The following is a 25,000-nucleotide window of genomic DNA, read 5'->3' as shown; positions in this document are numbered from 1 at the left end:
ACTTTAAGAAGTGCAAATGTCAAGATACACACATGATAGGCTTCTTTCAATTTCTGTCCACCAAATCCACTTACAAAGATTTGTTGACCTGGGGCTACAATAGAAGACACTAGCCTAAGGTGTCACACGGAGGAATCAAACCCGAACCGATGTGATAGGTAAACTTTGCAACATGTCTGCCCTTCATACATATATTAATATATGTGTGTATCCACATATCGCACACATTAACATATACATATATAAGAAAACTGAAGTGATGTAAAGTAACAAAAAAAAAAAAAAAAAAAAAAAAGTGCCTTGCTCAAAGATACTGCACTGCCTAGTCCAAGAATCAAACCCAAGACTAACAATTTAGAGCTAAACAACCCCTGCACCTTCATATACACACATTGCTTACATATATATGTGTGCATGTGCATAAATAAATGTTTGTGCTTGAAATTTTACTATTTTCAAGTTTGCAGCAAGCGACTCCTACTTCACTCAAAGTAGTTCAATTGTCAAAAAAGTGTTTTATTGGAATTTGCAGTGTCAGTGACTTCTGAAAAAGATGTAAACCTAACAGATTATTAAAATATTCTAGACACTTACAAAATGCTATTTGAATTAATAAATGTTTTACCATTTTTAGCCTAAATAGGAGCACAGGAAATTGAGCAAAGATCATAAACATGATTTAACCCGTTTGCTACCATATTTCTATTAAACTACAAACTCAGTTTCAATTAATTCAATAAAATGAATTTGTAATTATTAAGCTGATGTTTGGAACATAAATTAACATGAAATTAGATCATTTTCAAACAAGAAGTTTGTATCAAAGAAGCAAAGGCAGTCTCAAGTGTAAGGGTACCTAAAGAGTGAAGGGAGTAAAGTTTCTTAGCCCCTTGACATTTAAACCGGCCACATTCAGCCAAAATATTCTATCCACTTTTATGTTCAGAATGGCCATATCTGGCCTTTCACACTTACTCTGCAATGTCATTCTAAAAATAAATTACCACATCAACAAAATCTTGAAGCTATGAGATAATGCATGATTAATTCAAAATAATGTGAACAAATAAAGAATCCATTTACCAGAATAATCTGAATACTAAAGGGTTAATAAGCAAATAAAGAACAAAGGTGTTGATGGTATTCCAAAAGGAGAACATGTGCTGTAATCGATATAGAATACTCATCCATTTTCTATAAACAATTGTGCAAAACTGGCAAGATCTTACTCTGTTGTATATTTCGCGACAATTTCTTTTCAATTACTTTTAAAGACTACTTTGAAGGCATATATATTATATATATATATATATATATATATATATATATATATATATATATATATATATTTATATATGACGTTGACCACTAACGTGGACATTTAATGTGCTAGAAATAGATCACATCTTGTGTCTAAAAAGACCTAAATTGTTCTCAACATGAAATATAGCGTGATACCAAAACGTAAGCGGGCAAGATATTTAAAATCACCGAAAAGGAACATTATTAAACAGGTACCGGTTTCAAATTTAACAATCTTACCGACTGTCTATTTCTCTTCAGCCTGATTTGTAATGGAACCATAATCATCAGAACCCCATACAAAGTTGCCCACTGCCACAGGTGCGCGTGTATATGGTTCTGCTAATTACAGCTTAATGGTAAAATTCAAAAGTCTTCGTTTTGGCGCGCTAATTCCAGGAATATGTCTGCAGAGAATATTTACTGCGTCGCATATATCCAGTATGAGAACTCGGTAAGGGTTAAATAATTAATAATAATAATAATATATATATATATATATATATATATATATGTATGTATGTATATGGTACTGTACAACTGGTAAATTATTCAACTTCAAACAGCTCAATTAAAAATCACACATTTTTGTATCACTGATTAAGAGACCTCTTGTACACTGATGAATAAGATATTGCAGTACATAATGAGAAAAGATCTTCAAACTCTTATGAATACAGTTTCACTGGCATGCAACATGCTAAGGTTCACAATAAATCATGACAAAACTGTTATCCATTATCAACTTTGTCTTGGGAAAATCCATGTGGATCCTAAAATTACAATATATAGTAAAACTTTAAAAAAGTATCGCTTCCAAATATTTGGAAAGCATGCAAAACACAGATGTAAATCGGTAGGGTGAAATTGCCAACAGAATTCAGAGGTCATGGGTTTCCTTTTGAAAATTACAATTTTTACCAAATGACACTAATATATATATATTATATTTTGCTGTAGAGCTGTGAAACAGAGCCATTTAAGTTGATACAGAGAGGCTTCTGGCAAGTCACATTGTGTTTGTACATAAACTGTTCTATGACTCTGTCTATTAGTTTGTTAGAAAAAGCCACTACTGATAATCTGTTTCATTTTGTAGATATCTGTATTGAGTGCATCATTATGTGAAAGAGAATCTAAATAATGTTTTCAATGGAGATTTTACCACTGACATTTTGTATCTGTATAAATGGATGTGTGGTATCTGTTAGTTTTTACTTTAACATTTATGTCTAGAATTGGAATCATTGCATAGCTTGGGTTCTGTTTGTATTGTTCTGGATGCTAAATTTTAGCGAGCCTTTTAATTATTCAGTGTCTGCTGGTATGACCATTATGATTAGTATATTGTCTGCACATTTGGGGTATATTGTACGCTTCATTTTTTCTATTATGGTTACAAAGCTACTGTAAATATGGGACCTAAAGTAGTACCTATTGATACAGCATCTCAGGTATATTATGATAATAATGAAGAAAATATTAGTATCTTGTATAGCAGAAATACTCTTTCACTGTCCAACTAAACTTTTGGAGGTAGTACCTTAGTATGGAAGTAATCAAATGATTGAAACTGGCAAAAAGAATAAATGGTGTATGCTCATGTGTGTGCATGCTTATATATATGTATGTATGTGTATATATATATATATATATATATATATATATATATATATATATATATATATATATATATATATATATTTATGTATTTACAGACAGGTGCAGGTGTGGGTGTCTGGTAAAAAGTCCGCCTCCCAACCATATGCCACAACATGGCACCTTGGGCAAATGTCTTCTACTATAACCCCAGGTCAACTAAACCCTTGCAAGTGGATTGATAGACTAGACGAAGCCTGTGCTGTCGCCTTGTCTTGACATTACATGATTGCTGTAAACAAGTGTCACCAACATGCAAGTGCTGTCCTTCATTTTGAATCTTCTATGAAAACATGTCTGGTTTAAGGGCATCCAGTCATAAAATGACTCAACAAATTCTATCGGACCCATATGAATATGGAAAAGTGGACATTAAAATGATGAGGACGATGAAGATGAGGATATATCAGAAATACATGTTAAAACATTTGGCAGATGCAATGCACTGTTTGGATGTAAAGTTACATATTTCTTTAGCAATGTCTTGTTCACATTATGTTTAAGGGAAAAAAAGTTTGTATGTGAAGAGAATATGCTGTGTAGTCATTGCACTGTGGGCATACAGGGGCAATGCTTTGCAGGATTTAGTCAAATCAAATTTATCCCCAATACTTATTTCTAAGTTTGGTACTTATCCTATCATTTGTTTTTAGCTGAACTGTTCAGTTATGGAGATGTAAACAAACCAAAAATAGCTGTCAAGTGATGGAAGACAAAAACAAATAAGCATACACACATATGCATACAAATAATTCATACATACACAAACATGTTCTAAACAGTTTCCATTTACAAAATTCCCTCACAAGGTATTGGTTGGTCTGAGGATATAGCAGGCAACACTTTCTCAAGGTACCACACAGTTGGACAGAACTTGAAAGTCATGGCCGCAAAGCAAACTTCTTGACCACACAGCTATGCCTGTACCTATATTAGTGTAACTAATTTGTAAATGCTGCATTTTACTGAAGAATTGCACTCTGGATGAGTTGCGAGAGGTACTGTAAACATCACATCTAACTCTATCAAGAAAAAGTCTTCATTGTTTACTGATTAAGACAGTATATGTGTGTACATGTAAATGAATATCTATCTCACAGATAAAACACACACACACACACACATATACCATCATCATTTAACGTTCGTTGTCCATGTTGGCATGGGTTGGATGGTTTGACTGGGCTGGCATTCTGGAAGGCTGGATGCCCTTCTTAATACCAAACACTCCAAGAGTGTAATGAGTGCTTTTTATGTGCCATTTGAGGATGGAGCATTTTGTTAGTAATTTAATGCCAATCATCAAGTGGCTCTTCTCTAGATGCAGTCCAGGAAATCTGTGTGCATGCTGCATCACTATCCTGAATGTGGAATAAAGCTGAATTACAAACCTCACTTTAGACTTGTAGGGTGCCAGTTAACTTGGGAGCTGAAATATTTTCTAATCCTGATAAGAAGGGCTAGTTTTAAGGATGCTGTCTTATCTATCTTGAGGATGTGGAGATCCTCAGTGATAGTAAAGTTCAGTGTTTAGAGCATCCATGAGGGCTCTAGTAGGAGGGAGGAGGTGCAATAATGTACTTGATATTAGTACTGTTTAAGTTATTTTGCAATTAAGAGAAACGAGACTGGATGCATCTCCACCTGCTACACATACACACACACATTGCAATTATTGTCTGCTTTTCACAATGCCTTTTCATATTGCATATCCTAATCTGCCCTTTTTATTCTAACATGGTACACCAATCACTCTGTTTCCTTTCATCATACTTCACTTTTTGTCCTCTTCATTCGTCCTAGTTCATGTTCTGAATGTGCTTTTGTTCTAGCTGTGATGTTTGTCATATTGCCCCGAAAAAACAGAGACAATGCAAAATAGTGGAGACATTTTTGCCTTGCAAGGCAATGTCACAAGTACTAGTATCAAGATAAAATGTGCCCAAAATAAAAGTTGACAAATGCCTGGAGAAAATAAAGAGCTAAATGGACTCTTTAGTCCTGTTCTGTTGAGGACAAAAATTGTTTCTCATGCTGGTGTCATGATCAGATGCATCCAGTACACTCTGTAAAATTGTTGGTGTTAGGAAAGGCACCTTGCTATAGAAATCATGACGAGGATAGAACATATGCATGATACATGGTCTCCCAACCTGCCTAAGAGCACAGTAACTTCAAATGTGAGCTCTTTTGGACAGTGACAACCTGTTTAACTAATGCCAGCAAGGAAAACAGATGGAAATGTGATTATATATTTATATATGTGTGCAAGTCTATGCATGCATGCATATATATATATATATATATATATATATATATATATATATATATATTACCATTATCATTTTATGTTTATTTCTTGATGTTGACATGGGTTGAACAGCTTCATCCCTCACTGGAGTCTGAACACACACAGAGGAACAGAGAAAACAAGGCAACTTTCTTGTGCAAAACTTGGTACATTTTACCCTATAACTGGTGCTAGAGAAGTTGTTCCGTGTAAGAGGAATAAATTGTTCCTTCTATTCTAGCCTATATTGTTTCTGATCTTAAGTAACTGACTTCATAAACGGACAGCTTTGATGCAGTTTAGAGTTCATGCCTAGATCTTACACATACACACGTCATTCTTACACCACACAATTATGAGTGCATACAAATATATAACACTCACACATATACACATCTTATCATCATCATCATTTTATGTCCATCCTTCCATGCTAGCAAGGATTATATGAAACTTATTGAAGCAGAATTTCTAAGCTAGGATGCTCTTTCAATTACTAACCCTTACTTGTTTGTCAAGTAAGGTTCTTTTATTTTACTGGTCCTCAGATATCTGCTAGGTATGGGACATTTCTTCACTAGAGAAAGTAATTAATGTCAGTTTAATTTTCAGACAGTATCAATGAAGACTTGCAGAATCAACATTCACACATATACTCATCTATAGACATATACATATATGATGGGTGTTCATACAATCTCCATCTACTAATTCCCTTCATAATACATTAAATGTTCCAATGTTTTGACTACACCTAGATGCTCTTGCTGTTGCCAATCCTTGTGTATTTCCTACCAAGGTAATATTTCCCATGGCCCAACGTGTTTTCCATGGCAGACTGGAAATGAACAACATTGCTTACAACATTTGTTTGCAATCATCAAGTGATATCAAAACAAGGGTACAAACACACACACACACACACATATAAATATCCTTGATGAGCTTCTTTCAGTTTCCATTCACCAAATCCACTCCTATAGCAGAAAACACTTTCCCAAATGCCTTACAGTGGGACTAAACCTAAGACACCACACAGTTGGAACACAAGCATACATACATCACACACATAAAAACCCCATATATTATGTGCAATATCATTAACATCCTCATGGCTTTTAAACCAGCTTTTTCCATACAAGAAAGGGTGAGATGTGACTTCTTGAGGCAGCATCCTATGGCCTAACAATCTTCCTAACATCAACCCATGTTTTCAAGATGTCTTTGTTTCACAAATCTTCACATGCCAAACTGCTAAGCCATGGGACTTTTTGCCTATGCATGATATAAATGTCACTGCAACCCAAGTCATGTCCATGGGAAAGTACACAGAAATTAACATACACACACAGACAAAAACAAGTCTTCTTTCAGTTTCCATCTACTGAATCCAGTCATAAGGCTTTGGTCAGCCAAGGGTTTTAGCATAAAACACTTACCCAAGCTATGTAGTTGGGAAACAAACTTCTCAATCATACACCCATGCCTGCACACACAGACACAGACATACACCCCCCCACACACACACATTATATATATATATATATATATATATATATATATATATATATATATATATATATATACTCTTTTACTTGTTTCAGTCATTTGACTGCGGCCATGCTGGAGCACCGCCTTTAGTCGAGAAAATCGACCCCAGGACTTATTCTTTGGATGCCTAGTACTTATTCTATCGGTCTCTTTTGCCAAACCGCTAAGTTACGGGGATGTAAACACACCAGCATCGGTTGTCAAGCGATGTTGGGGGGACAAACACAGACACACAAACATACACACACACATATATATATATATATATGTATGTATATATATATATATATATATATATATATATATATATATATATATATATATATATATATACATATATACACGACGAGCTTCTTTCAGTTTCTGTCTACCAAATCCACACACAAGGCTTTGGTTGGCCCGAGGCTATAGTAGAAGACACTTGCCCAAGGTGCCACGCAGTGGGACTGAACCCGGAACCATGTGGTTGGTAAGCAAGCTACTTACCACACAGCCACTCCTATGCCTATATATATATATATATAAAATAAGCTTCTTTACAGTTTCTAACAATCCAACAGGGAATCTATCACCAATGTATAAATTTAACATGCATACATCATCTTTTACTTGTTTCAGTCATTAGACTGTGGCCATGCTGGGGCACCATCATGAAGGATTTTTAGTCAAATGAATCAACTACAGAAGTATTTTTTAAAGCATGGGACTTATTCTATTGTTCTCTTTTGCCAAACTGCCAAGTTATGGTGACATAAACACACCAACACTGGTTGTCAAGTGGTGGCAGATGATAAATACAAGCACAAAGACACACATATTCATGATGGGCTTCTTTCAGTTTCCATCTACCAAACCCACTCACAAGGCTTTGGTCAGCCTGAGACAATATTAAAAGACACGTACCCAAGGTGCCACACAATGAGACTGAACCAGGAACTATGTGGTTGGGAAGCAAGTTTCTTACCACACAGTCATGCCTGCACCTATATATATATATATATATGTGTATATATATATATATATATATATATATATATATATATATATATATATATATATATGTAAGAATGTGTGTGTGTGTGTGTGTGTGTGTGTGTGTGTGTGTGTGTGTGTGCATGCATGTGGACAAATGTTGACATTCTATGGCTTTGCTATTGTGTGTATCCCTGATAAAATAGCAATGTGACATACATGATAGCAAAGCTATAGAATGTCAACATTCTATGATGGTTTAATCAGTTCCTCTGCATGTCTCTTCCTTGAAAAACAAGTGAGGGTTGATGACAGAAAGAGCATCTGGACATAAAATCCTATCTGTAATAAGTCGTGGTTCACCCCATACGTGCAGGAAAACAGGCATGAAATGAAGTTTATACGTACAATATACACTGTACACAAATATACATATTATTATTACTTGTATGATGCAAGAAATCTAAAAAAAATAAATAAAAAATCAGTGTCAAAATTTAGAGAATGGAATATCATAAAGAGAGAAAATTTTTGATACAATACATTAGAGACTGTACTGTACTTGAGTGGAATATTTTTTATTAAACATTAAATGCAGCACATAGTTGAACACTGCCACCTAGTTCTTGGCCATACATACACCTTCTTACAAGAATTTGGACAAGGTCTTTGATCTCATTTTCCTTCAACTGAAAAGTCTTTTTCAATATTCAACTAACTGCAGTATCTTATATATATATATATATATATATATATATATATATATATATATATATATATATATATATATATATATATATATATATATATAATATGGTGGGCTGAATCTTCATCATTTGCTGAAGACTTGGTTGTTTGAATAACAGAATTTCCTACTGTATTAACATGTAAGTGGCTGAACATTCCATGGGTATATGTACCCTTAATATAATAATCAGGTAGAATGACTATGGCACAGAGTGTGAGAAGACTGTACCTTTTGACCTATGGGTTCAGTCCACCCGACAAATGTTTACAGTTTCCATTGACCCAATTTTACTGACAGGATATAAGTTGGCCTAAAACTATGGAAAATGATATTCGCCCAACATGTCAAGCGGAGGGATTAAACACAAGACTTTGTGGTTGCGAAACAAACTTTTGAACCATTTACCATACTGCACCTACAAAATATACATAATGCATACATAAACTATGTAATGAATTCCTATACCCTCTCTTTATATATATATATATATATATATATATATATATATATATATATATATATATATATATATATATATATACATATATATATATATTTCCATACTGGCGCTGGTTGGACAGTTTGATAGGAAACCAGCCAGAGGATGACGTCAAGAGCCAATATCTGCTGTGGTATAGTTTCTATGATTGGATGTCCTAACACCAACCACTTTACAAAATGCATGGGTCTTTTTAGTAGCACCAGCACTACTGAGGTCATTAAGTTGCAAGACAAGACCCTTAAACTAAGTATACACACACACACACACACACACACATAATAGTCATTTATTTTGGGCTCTTCCTGTTGCTAATACCTCTTTTTGAAGTAAGGGATTGTATTTATATATTCCATTCTCTTAGGAAAGTGCAGAGCTAGAGAAGAATGTTTAGGACAATGGTTTCTAATGAAATGCAGAATGTAAACATTCATGCACTCCTCCTCCCCCTATATACACACACACACACACACACACATATATATATACATATATATATATATATATATATATATATATATGAGTTGTACCAACAAATGTCTCACAAATAAAAGTAAACTCTATATTCACCTCAAGCCTGTCTGCTCCTGTTATATATATATACATACACACGCATATACTCACAAAAACAATGCACATTCATACGTGTGTGCAGTACATATATATGTATAAGAGAAAGAAGATGAAAATGCATTCAAAATCTTTAAGAAGTAGCATGATATACAGAGTGACCTGAAATATATTATTTGTTAAAACAAACTAAACATAAATAAAATCTGCTCAAAGATTTCAAGTGCATTTACAACTTCTTTTCCTTATGTCTTACTCATAAGAAATACAATTATTTTCCTGAGAATATATATATATGTATATATATACACACACAAACACGTTTATAAATGTATGTAGATATGTACATATGTATGTGTGTGTGTGTGTGTGTGTGTGCATTCCATTTATTGTGCTGTACATGCTGATTGTAAACAAAGTGTCACCATTCATGCAAATGGTATTGTCTGCAATCCTGTGCGAAAGTATGTCCAGGCTGTTGCACATTCAATAAACTGGGGAGTAAGTATTACCTTGCAATAAATACAGGCAGCACTTAGTGACAAGAAGAGCATCCAGACTGCTACCTCAAAACAGACATGTCTGACCCATGCAAACATAGAGCAATAGTTCTTTGATGATCATCATGATCACAAACACACATATATATGTACAGAGAGGAAGACCAAAGTGAGGAAAATGAGTGCTTTTCACATGAGTACAATTACAAAGGAAAGAAGTTGAACATGCACTTGGAGTCTTTGAGATGATATATATACATCATGACATGAGCATTTTATATCTGCTTTACTGCTGGCATGGGTTGGATGAGTCATCATGTCTGCCTTCATTCATATTTGGAGTTACTACTCTACTAGACGGGGCAGTGGACCACGTGTTGCTTGTAAATGTCAGTTTTGGACAAGGCTTTATGCCCAGATGCCCTTCATATCACCAAAGACTTTACAAAGAGCACTGTGCGAATTTTATCTTTGCATCAGCATGTATTCATTATACACACACACACATACTCAAATAATTCTCTCTCTCTCTCTCTCTCTCTCTCTCTCTCTCTCTCTCTCTCAATCATACACACATACAAACACCAATACTCATACATATGAAAAACTGTGCACTTACAGTACAAAATGGATGAAACTTAATATGAGTTTCTAAAATTTACAGAACAAGGCAAAAAGCAAAACATCTTACACTGAAAAATGGTAAAGATGAAAGACAAAAATAGCAAACAAATATTACTGAAAATGGTGGAAATTAAAATATAAAGAAAAATACTTCTTCCATCAGCCGTCAACAATAAGTCTACGGTTGTTTTTAATACTTGTGATTGGTAGCTATGGAATGAAGCTATATATATATATAGATATATATTTTACCTACACAAAATAGCTATCATTTTATATACATGATATATGTTTTATACAACTACACATTTTACTTATATCTACACTGAACATTATATATATATATATATATAATACACACATACACGTTACCCAAACATACATTTTATGCTTTTTATGAGAGAAATACATTAAATGGGTGAATTGGAGGGAGGGTAAATATGAGCAACTAAAACTATAATCGAAAATATCAACATCGATAATTTAGTTCCATGATTATTCATTTTTCGTCTTATGAATCTGATATTACGGAAGATATTTCTCAAGAATTCTTTGTGTTACTGCTCTGTGCATGTTTAGAGTTGGTGTTTATATGAAAGCCTAGGTCTGTCTTTCTATATATAATAGAATCACAGAGAGTGGGGGGGGGAGAGAAGGAAAAGGATCGTATAAACAAATAGTCGGTGTTGATCGCTGCAGAGAGCGGGGTTAATAATTAGGTCACAGGGTGACCCTTAATCACTAATTGAGGAGAAAGGTAAACTTTCAGCAGTGACCTATTGCGACAGTTATAGCAATGAAACTTGACACATCCTTTGACTAAAATCAACAATAACTCAATTCTGCAGTAGTCTGCACTCAATGAATTATGCATGTACAGTGGACAGATACAATTCTCTCTCCCTCTCTCTGCATATACACACACATCTCAAAAGTAAATAGACACCCTTTTTTAAAGAAAAAAATATATATTTCTGGAAACAAAATGTCATTTGATACATCTAAATACTTAATCTAGTACTTAGTAGACATGCTTTGTGTAGTTTTTTTTTTTAATGATTTAACCTGTTTTGGTATCATACTAGCGATTAGTGTCCGCACATTTAGAACGGTACAATGAGGGGTGTCAATTTATTTCTGAGGTAGATGGGAGGGGAGCAATATCCAACGATCACAGAATAGCACATATGTTACTGTGTGATTGGAGGAGATTGCACATAAATAAACAGAAATATTCGCTAGTTACTAGAGGAATAAGGGGGGGGGGGAAATGAACAGAAAAATATTAGCTGCCATATCTAGCCATCATTCTATGTACTAATTAAAGGTAATAAATAATGATCTTGTGTTTCTGTAAGGAAATTTTGACATATACTGGTTGTCATTGCAGATATGGGATGTAAATAAAAGCTACACAATTAAAAAAATTTCTAATTTCTTTTATTTTATTCATTGAAATTATATGAGAATGTATTTAACCATTAGCAATGTACATAATTAAAGCAAATTCTGAAGATTTGTCGAAATAATACATCCATCTATCTGTTCAACCATACATACCACATATACGTTACGAATTTCATTTTGAATTTCTACTGAGCGAAATTTTACTTCCTAACAAATAGGACGAAATCTCATATTTCAGACATGTTTCTAACTGAAATACAACGGTTCTAACAATCTTTTCCGTAGTCGGCCGATCTACTAGAAATAGCAGCTATATCTTCAAATCACACCCACTTAAAAAAGAAAAAAAAAATCGACGTGGTAGTCCAATCAGCCAAATTCTCCCTCAAATTCTATCCTACCATTTTGGAAAAGTAGAAGTAAAATACGTATTTAATAACGTTATCTAATGGCGAGAAAAAAATATATATGGACAGTAAAAGACGCAATGGTCATGGCCGGAATGGTTTTGATTATTATCTTTATTATAGTTCGTTCAAGGTTCATCTGGAGGCACAACAAAAGTAGGACCAAATCAAACAGTTGTATGTAATAGAAGTTATAAGCGAAATAGCAACAGCAAGGAGAGAACAGTGAGTTAGTTTGATATATAGTAGTAATAATAATAATGATAAAAATAATAATGGTCGGTGGGATTGATTGCAAGCAAGCAATAGCTCAGCTTAGCTGGGGGCATACCAATGTCTTTAGTGATGAGTTAGCTTTACTTGGCCAGATAAACAAATCTTGCTGAGCAACTTAGCAATTAATAATTCAAGGGGAATAAAAATACTGACGGTTCATCAATCAAAACATTATATATATATATATATATATATATATATATATTAAGGCACAATAAGAAAATGACTCTCCCCAGACACAACAGTATATATATATATATATACATAATTTATAAACGTGTATGGGAACTTTTAAATAAGTTCCCCACCGATAATGGTGCTTACATACCGAAGGGCTTGGTAAAAATTATTAATTGTTGATTTATTAATAAATTGATAAATCTTTACCCTTTTAATTTGTAATAATTATATATATATATATATATATATATATATATATAGTTTTAGGGAAAACTATATATATATATGTTTTATACTTTTACTCTGTGAGACTTAATTTAATTTGAATTTTTTATAAATTGATTTTAATTGAGTTTTTACCTGTAATTTTGGATTTTGTCCCTATTATATATATATATATATATATATATATATAGATAGATAGATAGATAAACATACATATAAGGAGATACATCTTATATAAGTGATAGCATATATGAGCCAACGACCTACTCTCGCTGTGGGAACTATATCTGCTAGAAATAGCAGCCTAATTTCTCATAAACCAACACTGTGCTTTCAAAAAAGTAAAAAAAAATTAAAAAAAAGACACATTCTATACTATTTATTGCCTTGGATACACTCTTCCTGAACAACAACACCAAGACATAAAAGACGAACCTAATGAATGGTTCTGATCATAAATCTGCTCGATCAGGGCCAACTTGAGGCTAAAACAACGACGACGACAGTAAAATCTCATTTGTTTCAAATTACATAGTATATATTATTAACCATATATATATATAAAAAAATATTGAGAAAAAATGTTATGAGTAATAAGTATAACTCGACAATTCGTGCTCGAATACTTTTAGAGATACGAAAAAAAAAATGCAGCAGACATTTTAAACACCGAAGATAAATCAAGACAGACGTTCTTGATGGCTGCCGTTATTATTATTATTGTTGTTGTGGTTGATGTATTTATTTTTCAAATTACATTATTCTTTAATCAATGTAAACACCATAGCTTGAATAATGGAGAGTTGAAAACTGGGAAAAGTGCAGAAAATGTACATTTCAAGAATGTAATAAAGAGGAAGAATTGGAGTAAGAGAAAGAGGTAGAGATATAATGAGAGTAGGAGGGGAGTAAAGATAAAGGGAGAAAGAGTGAAAAAAAATATAGAACAGTAACGACGAAAAAATATAAAAAGTGAAGAGTCAAATGAGAAGAGAGAGATAGAGAGTAAGTAAATAGAGAGAGGAAATGAGACAGATCGTAAGTAAATAAAGAGAAAATGAGAAAGAGAGTAAGTAGAGAGGAAAATGAGAGAAAAAGCATAAGTAAATAAAGAGAAAATGAGAGAGAGAGTAAGTACGGAGGAAAATGAGAGAAAAAGTGTAAGTAAATAAAGAGAAAATGAGAGAGAGACAGACAGTAAGTAAATAGAGAGGCGGAGAAGGAAAGAGAAATCAGAGGAATAGGAAGAGAGAAAAAGAAAAATGGTGAAAATTAGAGAGGGGGGTGTGAATGAAAAAAGAAAGTATAGAGATAAGGACGAGTAGAGATAGACAAGAGGTGGTAGAAATAAATAATTAACAGGAAACAAACCAAAATAATTAAAAAAAAACATACCTATTCGATGCACTTATATAATTAACAAGCGTATTGAATAAATGTAAATACACAACTACATCAACACACAAACATATATATTTTTTAAAAATCTTATGTATTTATAAAATATTATTATTTATTATGACTTACCTTCAAAAGGAGTTGTTTTTAATGGCCGATTAATGTTGTTTTTTTTGTTTGTTTTGTTTTTAATTTATAATATACCCTGCAAAATTGCACTTTATCACAGAATCTGCTTGGTGGGGGGGAAAACTATACAACACACACACGAGCTTATGTTTGTGGTAATTTTTGTTACTTGCTTTTTTTTGTTTGTTTATGTTTTTCTATCCCTTTCGTGGATTTATTAATAATAATAATAATAATAATAATAATTTGTTGTTGATATAGTTATAACTGTTGTTTGTGTTTGCATTTGTTTATGTTAGTTGATTGATAAATGATAGGTTTTGTTTGTTTGTTTGTATTTCTCCTGTCTTCTTTTCCACTCTGTCGTTTGTTTTGTTTTTTTTTTTTGTTTTTTTTTAATAATATTTTCTCTTTTTCAAATATTTTTTTTTTTGGTTTTAAAGAGTCAAAATAGAGTTATCTACATAGCACCGGAGCTGAGAGATTAATAATAATATTGCCGAAATATACAGATTCTCACAGTATTTGAGCTGTACTAACAGGCCCGTTTGGGAGGCCAAGTTAGGCAGCAGACTCATAACGAAGTGAACCCCGTCTTTCAAGAATACGTGGAGATCGATGCAACTGCGCAATCTCGAACAACCAGCCGGGTCACGTGTCGGACTATGACTAGACTATTACTACTGCCACCACCACCACCACCACCATCATTATATCCGCTAATACCTCCGCCGTCCCCAACACAGCAGCACTGTCGCTGACACTACTACTACGGCTGCTGCCGTTTCTGTTTATTGCTGCATGCATGCTGCTACTACTACTACTACTACTACAGTAGTATTGTTACTGTTACTGCAGTTACAGCTAACATTCTACTGCTGTTGTTACTACTACTACTACTATTACTACTACTGTTACTGTCTCTGCTGCTGATGATGATAGCTGCTGGCTGCTGCTGCTGCCTGTTTTCTGTTGTTGCTGTTATGACTACTGCAGCTGTTATTGCATTCTTAGTTATCATCATCATCATCGTCGTCGTCGTCATCATCATCAGTAGCAGCAGCAGCAGCGATCGTAATGCTGTGTTTTGACGTTTTAATGTTTATTAACGCTATTGGTTTCTTTCTTACATGAGGCACGAAGCCCGAGACATTTGAAGGAGGTGGGGGTGGTAGATTTGTTGTTATTGCTGCTTAGCTTCAGGACAGCCCTAATCGAGTAGAACTCTTAAAGATGTATATTATCAAAGGCGTTCCAGCCGTGAATATCTCGTCCAATTTTTAAACCATGGACTATATTAACCAATGTATCCCTTTATATTCAAAATAACAGGGTGTAATTTTAGAGACATTTTGTTGTTATTTCTAACAAGTTGAGCAATATGCATAGAGAAGCTTCGGAAAGGCTTCCTAGTAGAGGTAATATGTAGCATATATGCCTCTCTCAGAAGCATTATTTATGACGTAATTGTAGAAACGGTGAAGCGTTGCACTAAATGGCTTTACTGTATTTAAGTTTTGCCTCTCTGTGTTCCATGTTTCAATCCTCCCAGTGTTAAATTCATTCCTTTTTCAACAATCGGGAATAATTACAAGTGAAATGCTGAAGTTTCGATCGGGTCGACTCTAACCCTCCCTTAAATTTATATGCGTGGGCTTAAGCCAATGTAAGCAAATTGTTATTGAAAATTGTTTCTTTCTTGGGTACAAGATCAGAAATTAAATCGATTCCAGTACTTTATTGGTCTGGTACTTTATTTTATCAATCTTGGACAGTGGGAGTGGGCAGAGAAATAAAAAGGTAAAGTCGACCGCGGCAGGATTTGAACTCAGAACGTAAAGGACCTACTGTAAACGCCTGCAGTTAGGAAACATTAACGACAATTTATTATTTCTGTAAGGGATCCTAGATGTGAATGGAATTCTATATTAGGAGACCAAGAATACCTCTCCCCCACGCCACACTCGCTTCCAGTACTTGACTGATACTAGGTTATCGACCCCGTAATAATAAATAATACATTTTTTCTTGCTGATTTTTCTTCAGCTACAGTCGCCTAGTAATGATTCCCTGCTGCTTCTCTGGGAAGAGAGAACCCTACTTTATCACTCTAATATTCTATATATTTTATATATTTATATAAAACTGTGTTTACATTGCATCACAACCACACTTCTATGTTTACACGTTAATTTGCATAGCATCTCATTGTGTACTTTATTATAATGTTCTATTTTTGTTGCTAAAGAAGAAATGTTTACCATTCGTAATATTCTCATCGTCGACGACGTTGCCTCTGTTACTGTTAATCATAATGATGCTGTTTCTGCTGTTCTTGGTTTTATCATTGTTAACAATGATTAAAACAATGATGACCATTGCGATAATGGGTTTTGATTACATTCCACATAATAAAGCATAGTGCTAGCAATTCTGTTGTCATTTGTTTATTTATCTAGTTATCATTATCATCACCCCCATCGTCGCCATCATGTTTTTAATTTATGTTTATATATTGCACTTAAATATTTATAGATCTATATTATATATTTCTCCCTTTTTTCTTAGTTTTAGGATTGTTTTTCTTTCTCTTATCCCCAATATTCCAGTCTTGTTGGACTAGTTAGAGTTGTGGGCATGGTCTCACCTACGCAGAAATAAATAAATAAAACAGTACTCGGTAGAAAAGAGGTAGGCTTTTGATGAGGCTACCACCAACGTTTTCAAACCCCAATTATTGGTATTTTACATTGTTTCAATTATTCATGGTATTTCAGAAAGGCCTGAAATTCAAATCTCGTAATTTCTAACAACATTTATAGTGTTATGTCGCTAGAAGAAACATAGTTTTGACATGAACCAAAGAGAGAGCCCTCACGTAGTCGCTCAATCTGCTAGAAATAGCAGCCATATCTCCTCTTCTAATGACACTCGACCGTCTTAAAGAAAGGGGTTGCATATCCATGATAATGTAGTTCTGGATATACTGTCTCATACTAATAAAGACTGGATAACCACTGCTTGAATGCTTTTGATCATAGCTGACCAGAAACTAAACGACAACAACATACTCGGTATTCGTGATAGAATAGTCGGTAGAGAATCAGACTAGATGCTTCAAATTTTGCTTCGATTGCTTTACATTCACCAGTCATCGATAAAATTAAGTTCAGAACGTTCAATTTCCATCTCCTAAAAAACAAAAAAAAATATGTATTCGCACCGTAGTTGTTATGATATATCTTCACTATAGCCCTAATCGAACAACCTTATGAACAAAGGCGTTCCAGACTTGACAATCTGATTTTTTTTTTGTATGTTCGTGAGGACGACATCGTCTGAAGTGTCCTTCCAGAGTAACCCGGTAGGGATTTGGTTTCTATCTCTTTTATACATCGAAGTGAAACGAATGCGTAAAACAGCGATTTCTTGTGTTAGGTTAGCGAAAACGAAGTCTTATATTTGGAAATATTTACAATGTTCATAAATTAGCCATTGGCATAAGGGTCGCAACGCAACGTTTAGTATAAACAAAAATTGGGAAACAATTCTCGAGAAAACTATCAAATGTAACATGCGCCCCATTGGAAGATACTTGAAAAAGGACTGCGGAGGATTATTGATTTACTAAAATGGATTATGATGGGAAAAGTTTGTTAGCCACTGGCGTAGAGTCGTGATCATTACGAGAATAGCTGTAAGGCAAGTTGTCTTGGTGTGTAGAATCTTCGACCTAGTTTCAGTTCTCAAAAAAAGGCAGCTTGAGGCGACTTCACTTCGTTTAATATCGATGGGATGGGTATGGACCCTACGACGTGATGTTAATTCTCAGTGTAACTATGAAATATTGTGAATTACCCATGAAACAAGATAAACTTATCTCAGAACCCCAAGGGACGGGACACCAGTTTTTTTTTCCAGTGCTGTGTTTACCATTGATATGAATGGTACAGCTGTATGTATGTATGTATGCATGTATGTATGAAGACCTAGTGGTTAGAGTGCTGCATTCACGATCACTAGATCGTGGGTTCGATTCCCGGACCTGGCAGTGCATTGTGTTGTTGAGCAGAACACTTTTTTTTTTCACGTTGTTCGGTGGTCATTTTGACATCTGACGTGTGGCTCACTTGCGCACCTGTACAGGCAATGTCGATTTGACAGAAGGAGTGAGCTAATGTGCAACTCCTACATCTGATCACAATTAACAATTCATTTGAGCAGGTCAATGAATAAAAACTGAACACTCATACGTCGTCTTTGACGGGAGGTTCCATCATCGTATCTGTGTGCGTGTGTATGTGCGCGCGCGCATACATTTATTCTCCTTTGTTATCCAAATTCATACCAACAGACACTCAGTTATTTCTCGTACACGTACACACACACAATTTTAATTGAGGAAAACAGAAGTCAAATTAATGCTACGTACGTTTCGGTAAACGGACGATTCATGCAATAAATTTACTGTTCATTCACTTCTTCAGATGTTATAATTTGAATCATAATTTACTTATACGTATAAGTGAGTGTGTGCGTGTGTGTATACATACATACACTAACGGGCAATTTTCACAATAGAATGCCTTGGCAGACTTTCGGAATAGCACACCCTCATAAATTGGATTTTCTCCGTTTTGACGGGGATTTTTCAAATTCATTTTTTTCACCACACTCATGTAAATGATGGGAGATGGGGGAAGCTTTTTACGAAACAATTTTTGAAAATGTATGTATCTCCCTCCCTCGCTTCCACTTTTTTCCGATTTTGTCCTGTTTCCTCCCTCCCCACATTATGTACTTAAAAACAATGGGAAAAACCTTTTCGGTAAAAAAAATATTTTGAAAATTTATGAATTTTTCAAGCCCCTCCCCCACTCAATATTGATTTTGGATTTGTTTTTTTGTTTTTGTTTTTTTGTACTACGCACTTTAAAACGGTGGGAGAAGCCTTCAAGGTTAAAAACAAATTTTGGGGGAAATCGGCGATCTTCATTACAATCCTCACTTCCTTTATTATCAAACAGAAAAGGAAACCTGATTTAAAAGCAACACTGATAAATGTTTTCAATTTCTTCATTAATCCTGCCCACCCCCCATACATCCTAAAATTTGGGTTTTTTTCCGACTGTTTTTTTAATTGTAGTTTTAAAACACGGACCGTCCAAATCTGCAGTTTGTTTCTGTTTATAATTTCAAAATAATTTTCAGACGAAAAGGTGTGTGATTTAAAGGATATTTAGCTGTTGTTTCTAGCACATCCCACAACTACCTGATACCTTCCTCGTTTCTTTGTCACTCTGACATGCATTGATGTTTTTCAATATTTTTATCACTATAAACACATTTGTGATTCAGTGGTCCATTGTTGAAATTTAAGCAACAACAGAAAATTTTGTTATTTAAATCTTTAACCCCACCCCGCATAAAGTAAAAATTTTCAAATTTTGTATATTGATGTACTTTTTCCTGCTGAATCCATTTCGTGATTCATTTATTCCAGAAAAATTTTAGAAAAATGTTACAGAGGTTTAAAGTTTGATCATGTTTACCCAATCAGAAAACAGGATTTGGAACCAAGCATCTTGTGCGTGATAGCTGTGTATCATAAAATGAAAGTAAGTAAACGTTACTTGACGAAGTTTTAAACAAAATGAAAGTAATGTGTGATAATACGTATATACCCAGAGAGAGAGAGAGAGAACTCTAGGTCTGAAATTTTCAGCGGTTGTAAACATATGTCTAGGTAAATGTTAAAGAATTTGAAAACTCAACAAATACCTGATTTTTCCAGCCTTATGATTTAAGTTTAAGGAGGATAACTCCTTTATCTTTTTTATTTTTTACTTTTCATTTTCCGCTTTTTAATCTTTCACGTTTTCTATATGATTCCTTCTCAACTTTTTCCGTTTCTTCTCTCATCCAATTTTTAATTCGTTATGATACATGATTTGTGCCTGATGAATATGTTTGAGGTATTTCTCAACACATGAAACTATTAGTAGCACATAAAAACATGTATTGTGTCTATTAAATAATATTTATTTCCCACCAGATGGAGTACTTTCTTTTGTTGATCTTACCATCACGGAACAGTAAATCATATGTGCGCGCGCGCGCACACACACACACACAGTAATTTCCACGACCTCAGCGGTCTATTGGCGCAAATCAGTCAATGTTGTTGACTGTATTTTAGCTAAAGCTATGGCCTTGATGATGTATGTCCAGAGTTGTCTCCCTTAGGTATTTCCCATTAATAACGTCTAAAGAGCTAAAAACATCAATGTCTGGGAATCCAGCAGGAGGCGACAGATATAGTGACTCTACACCTTTTTTTTATCATAAGAGAGAATATTTCTCCGCGGTAACTGTAGAGAATTTGCTTTTAGAAGTCGAAATATGTCACAAATATATTTTAACTAACCTAAAGTCCGCTTATGCCTAAACACTGCTTGGCGTTGATATTACTAATATATATATATGTATGTATTTAAGGTATAATCCCAAAGAGCAGGTATGCTCCAAGACAAGCTGCATAGCTTGTCACTGCTAAGTATTGTAACCGATTTGTCACGCCATGTTGATTTTTGAGGACTTGAGGAAAGAGTTTTCAATTAATAAATTCTAAAAAGAAATAAAGAAAGTTTTTAAAGTTTATAAGTTGGCAACAATAAGCATTGCTTGGCATGTTTTATCCTTATTTGTTGAAGTATGTACATTACTATTAAAAACAAAAACAATAGAATTTCCGTTTCCAAATGTAACGCTATTGTCAATTGCTGTAGAAAGAATCATATTCAATAAAATTTTTAATTTTCCTTCTTTTTTTTTTTTTAGCAATTTTTAATAAATGAAAAAAATTAACATTTTCCCTGTTTAATCTAGTTCTCCCGTTATAAAAGGGAGTTTCGTGTATTTGTTCGCTGTCTCGCTAAAGAATCAGAAAACTGTCAAAGAACAAATAAAGAGTGAATGAGTGACAGTCGAAAAAGTAAAGTGTTTCTTTGTCACGTTTAACCGGGATGGAAGTGGACTGGAGCAAGTGTAACAAAGAGTGACAGGTATTATTCACAGCTGTATTTTCATTCACACACACGCGCGCGCGCAGACACATACTTCACTCTCTCCCCGTTTATTTTCTCTATTCCTTTCTGTTGAAGAGCCTAGGCTCGAAATGTAAAAGACTTTTTCATTTTTTCCGAGTGTCAAACTAATACATTTGCTTATTGTTTATACACTTGACTTTGTCTTTTGTTTTCTATAAATTTCATATATATATATATATATATATATATATATATATATATATATATATATAATTGTTTCTGTACCAATTCTGTTTTTAACGCCAATTCAGGCAAAATTTCCATGTGAAAAGTTAGGCAATAATTGTAGTTTTAAACAATTGAGTGGCACTTCATCAGACCTGTATCAAAGGTGAGCTCTTACACTGAGTGTCGGGCAAGTATTTTTCTTTTTCTTTTTTCTTTAGGTTTTTGTTTCTTCCCGATACAAGCAAAACACATCGCTTGGCAGACGCACAATTTAAGTGCGCACCCAATGTTTAAAACCGCAAATATTACCTATGGAGCTTCGCGGGAATCCGCTTTAAAAACAGGGTAGTAAAGAAACAATTGCAACTGGTCATTAAAGATGTAATAAACTCTTTCTTCGTCTTCATATTTGAATTCTATTTTCTTCGATAGACCAACACATTGGTTTTTACTGATGTGACTCCTGGACTTTTGACACCTGAAGAATTTCGATCTCACTTAAGACTACAATTCAAGAGTATAGGTAGCCTAAACATCAGATCGAGTGCTACATATACACCATCCTTCTACCATTCCAAGATTTTATATATATACTTTATATACTTTATAAACATATATATACTTTATATACCTATGATGATAACTCACCGCTGTCCAGTTTGATTCATATAAATTCCTCTACAGTGTATTTCCTGTATATACACACGCACACGTAGGCATTATCTTTTACTTGTTTCACTCATTGGGCTGCGGCCATCAAAAGCACTACATTGAAAGTCTTAACGGAACAAGTCGACTCCGGTACTTATTTTTAAAATCTGGTACTTATTCTATCGTTTTCTTTTGCTGAAGCGCTAAGTTACAGGGTCGTACATACATACATACATAATGTGTTCGCAGTGCCAGTACTCATACCAACATTTGGGCTGCTTGATTGGAAGCTTGATGAGATCCGAGCCATCGATGTCAAAACCCGAAAAATACTAACAAGCACACATAATTTCCACATAAATATTGATGTAGATCGCCTCTACTTAAAACGAAAACAAGGCGATGAAATATATTTTACAATTCCGTACTGTTACTGTTTACCATTCGCTCAGAGATTTAGAATAGCTTATTTCTCCTTTTTCGAGATCAGCGTCAGTTTGTCGCTGGAAAAAGCATATAATATTTTGCGAGTGGAATGATTTTTCATCACTAGCTGTGTATCACGTAAGGCTAGAGATGGGAGCGATGACCTCCCCTCGCAAATACTAATCAGATGGACGATATATCTTCCTGAGGCTAAAAACCACAGTAACATCGTTCTCTATGGGTCCGCCACATTTAGTTGGCAAATATATTTTACGATTCCGTACTGTTACTGTTTATCTTTCGTTCAGAGCTTTAATATAGCTTATTTCTCCTTTTTCGAGATCAGCGATTAGTTAGCAAATATATTTTACGATATATATATATATATATATATATATATATATATATATATATATAAGAACGACCGTGCGAACCCAAAAAGGAGAAATGGTGACGAATGGAAAAACAGGGCTCCTTTATTAAACGCATCACACGGTCGAACACAAAAATATATCAAATGATATATAGATATGTTATACTTCGATAACATAGAGAATTCGTAAATGCCAGTAATGAAGACGATAGGAACACAACCGTATGAGATGAATAACAGTAAGATTTATTGTAGCATTAAATTGTATGTCTGTGTGTGTGTGAGTGAATGCGACATAATGAAAAGTGTGTGTGTAAGTAATAAATGTATGTGTATGCGTGAGATACAGCAGATAGAAAGGAGTCAGTAACACGTATAAGAATTTAAGATACCAGTTCATAGAGTACACAGTGGTAAGTGTCTGTATATAAGAAGTTGAGGCGTGTGGGGCAGAGCGATCACTAGTTGTGATGTTGTGGCTTCCATGCCAAGCCGGGTTCTTGAGTACAGATGTTCTTCGCAGGCTGGGCTCTTGGCTGTTATTTCGTGGTGAGGCGAATCACACAAACAGGATTGAAGAGAGAAGTTCTGCGGTAGTTTGGTTAGCTGTTGGTAGCTTGTGTACGTTGACGCTGGCGGGGACGATGCTGGTAGTCGTAGTGTCGTGTTGCTGCTGGCGACGTCGGGGGCGATGCTTGTAGCTCGTAGTTGTACGATGGTGTTGATGTCGTTGCTGGAAACTGGTTGCTGCTGTGTTACGCGTGTGTGGTCAACGCCAGCCAGATCTAAGATCTGAGGCGCGACGAATTTGCTGGGATAATTTAAACTATTTATAGTAAAATAGGGGCTCCAGGAAAGCATTAGAAAATCACTATCACGTGACCTTATTAGGAGCTGTGATTGGTCACTTTGCGTCCTGGCGGGAACGGTACGAGGCAGTTGCCGCTTCAAATAATAATCAGTCAGGTGATGACAGGGAAAGAGATGTTTTTTACTACGCTCGCGTGTTTCAATATTTATAGTGAGAGAAGATGGTTTGTTTGTATATAATGGCGATAGAAGTGTTCACTACATATATATATATATATATATATATATATATATATATATATATATATATATATATATATATATATATATATATATATTGAACCGGTTTCAGTTCATGAGCTGAGGCCTTGCTGGGGCACCACCATTTGCTGTTGCCATATAGCTTTTACTTCACTAATTCATTTTGGAAATTGACATTTGGTGCATGAGTGAGTTTGATGCCGCTGCTCTCATTTGCACTTCCTGATGTGAAATTGGTTCATCTGGGACACTTGACAGTAAGAGATCTAATTTCATTTTGAAAACACCTACATCCACCCCATCCAGGTCTCTCAGGTCCTTCGGAGGATATTGAATAGCTGTGGTCCTTAAAAGCCCAGGCTGTTGCAATATCTTGCCCTATATTTTGATGGCAAGGAGATCCACATATCATCATGAAAGAAAGAGAAAAAGTTGATAAATATGGAGACCTGAGAATTGAGATCA

The 25,000-nt window shown here is 34.5% G+C and overlaps 1 protein-coding gene and 1 long non-coding RNA gene across 12 annotated transcripts in view; one reads left to right on the top strand and one right to left on the bottom strand.

Annotated features, from left to right (window-relative positions):
* Positions 1–15,636, bottom strand: part of LOC106872134 (uncharacterized) — a 108,131-nt gene extending 92,495 nt beyond the window's left edge. For 3 of the 10 annotated variants that reach the window (XM_089347926.1, XM_052965657.2, XM_052965658.2), the window contains exon 1: positions 14,738–15,628. The gene's annotated coding sequence lies outside the window, so the exon portion shown is untranslated. Of the gene's footprint in view, positions 1–14,737 lie in introns of all 10 variants that reach the window. The other 7 variants (XR_016240787.1, XM_052965656.2, XM_089347925.1 and 4 more) reach the window with 7 other exon arrangements.
* A 284-nt stretch (positions 15,637–15,920) lies between these two features.
* Positions 15,921–25,000, top strand: part of LOC106872133 (uncharacterized) — a 20,518-nt gene continuing 11,438 nt past the window's right edge. The window contains exons 1-2 of one of the 2 annotated variants that reach the window (XR_001409740.3): positions 15,921–16,403; positions 20,241–20,355. This is a non-coding gene — a long non-coding RNA (uncharacterized LOC106872133). Of the gene's footprint in view, positions 18,102–20,240; positions 20,356–25,000 lie in introns of both variants that reach the window. The other variant, XR_016240788.1, reaches the window with a different exon arrangement.

The sequence above is a fragment of the Octopus bimaculoides genome, chromosome 2, assembly GCF_046866305.1.
Source record: "Octopus bimaculoides isolate indiv1 chromosome 2, ASM4686630v1, whole genome shotgun sequence".
Classification (NCBI taxonomy): Eukaryota; Metazoa; Mollusca; class Cephalopoda; order Octopoda; family Octopodidae; genus Octopus; species Octopus bimaculoides.
This window is presented reverse-complemented; position numbering and strand designations above follow the sequence as displayed.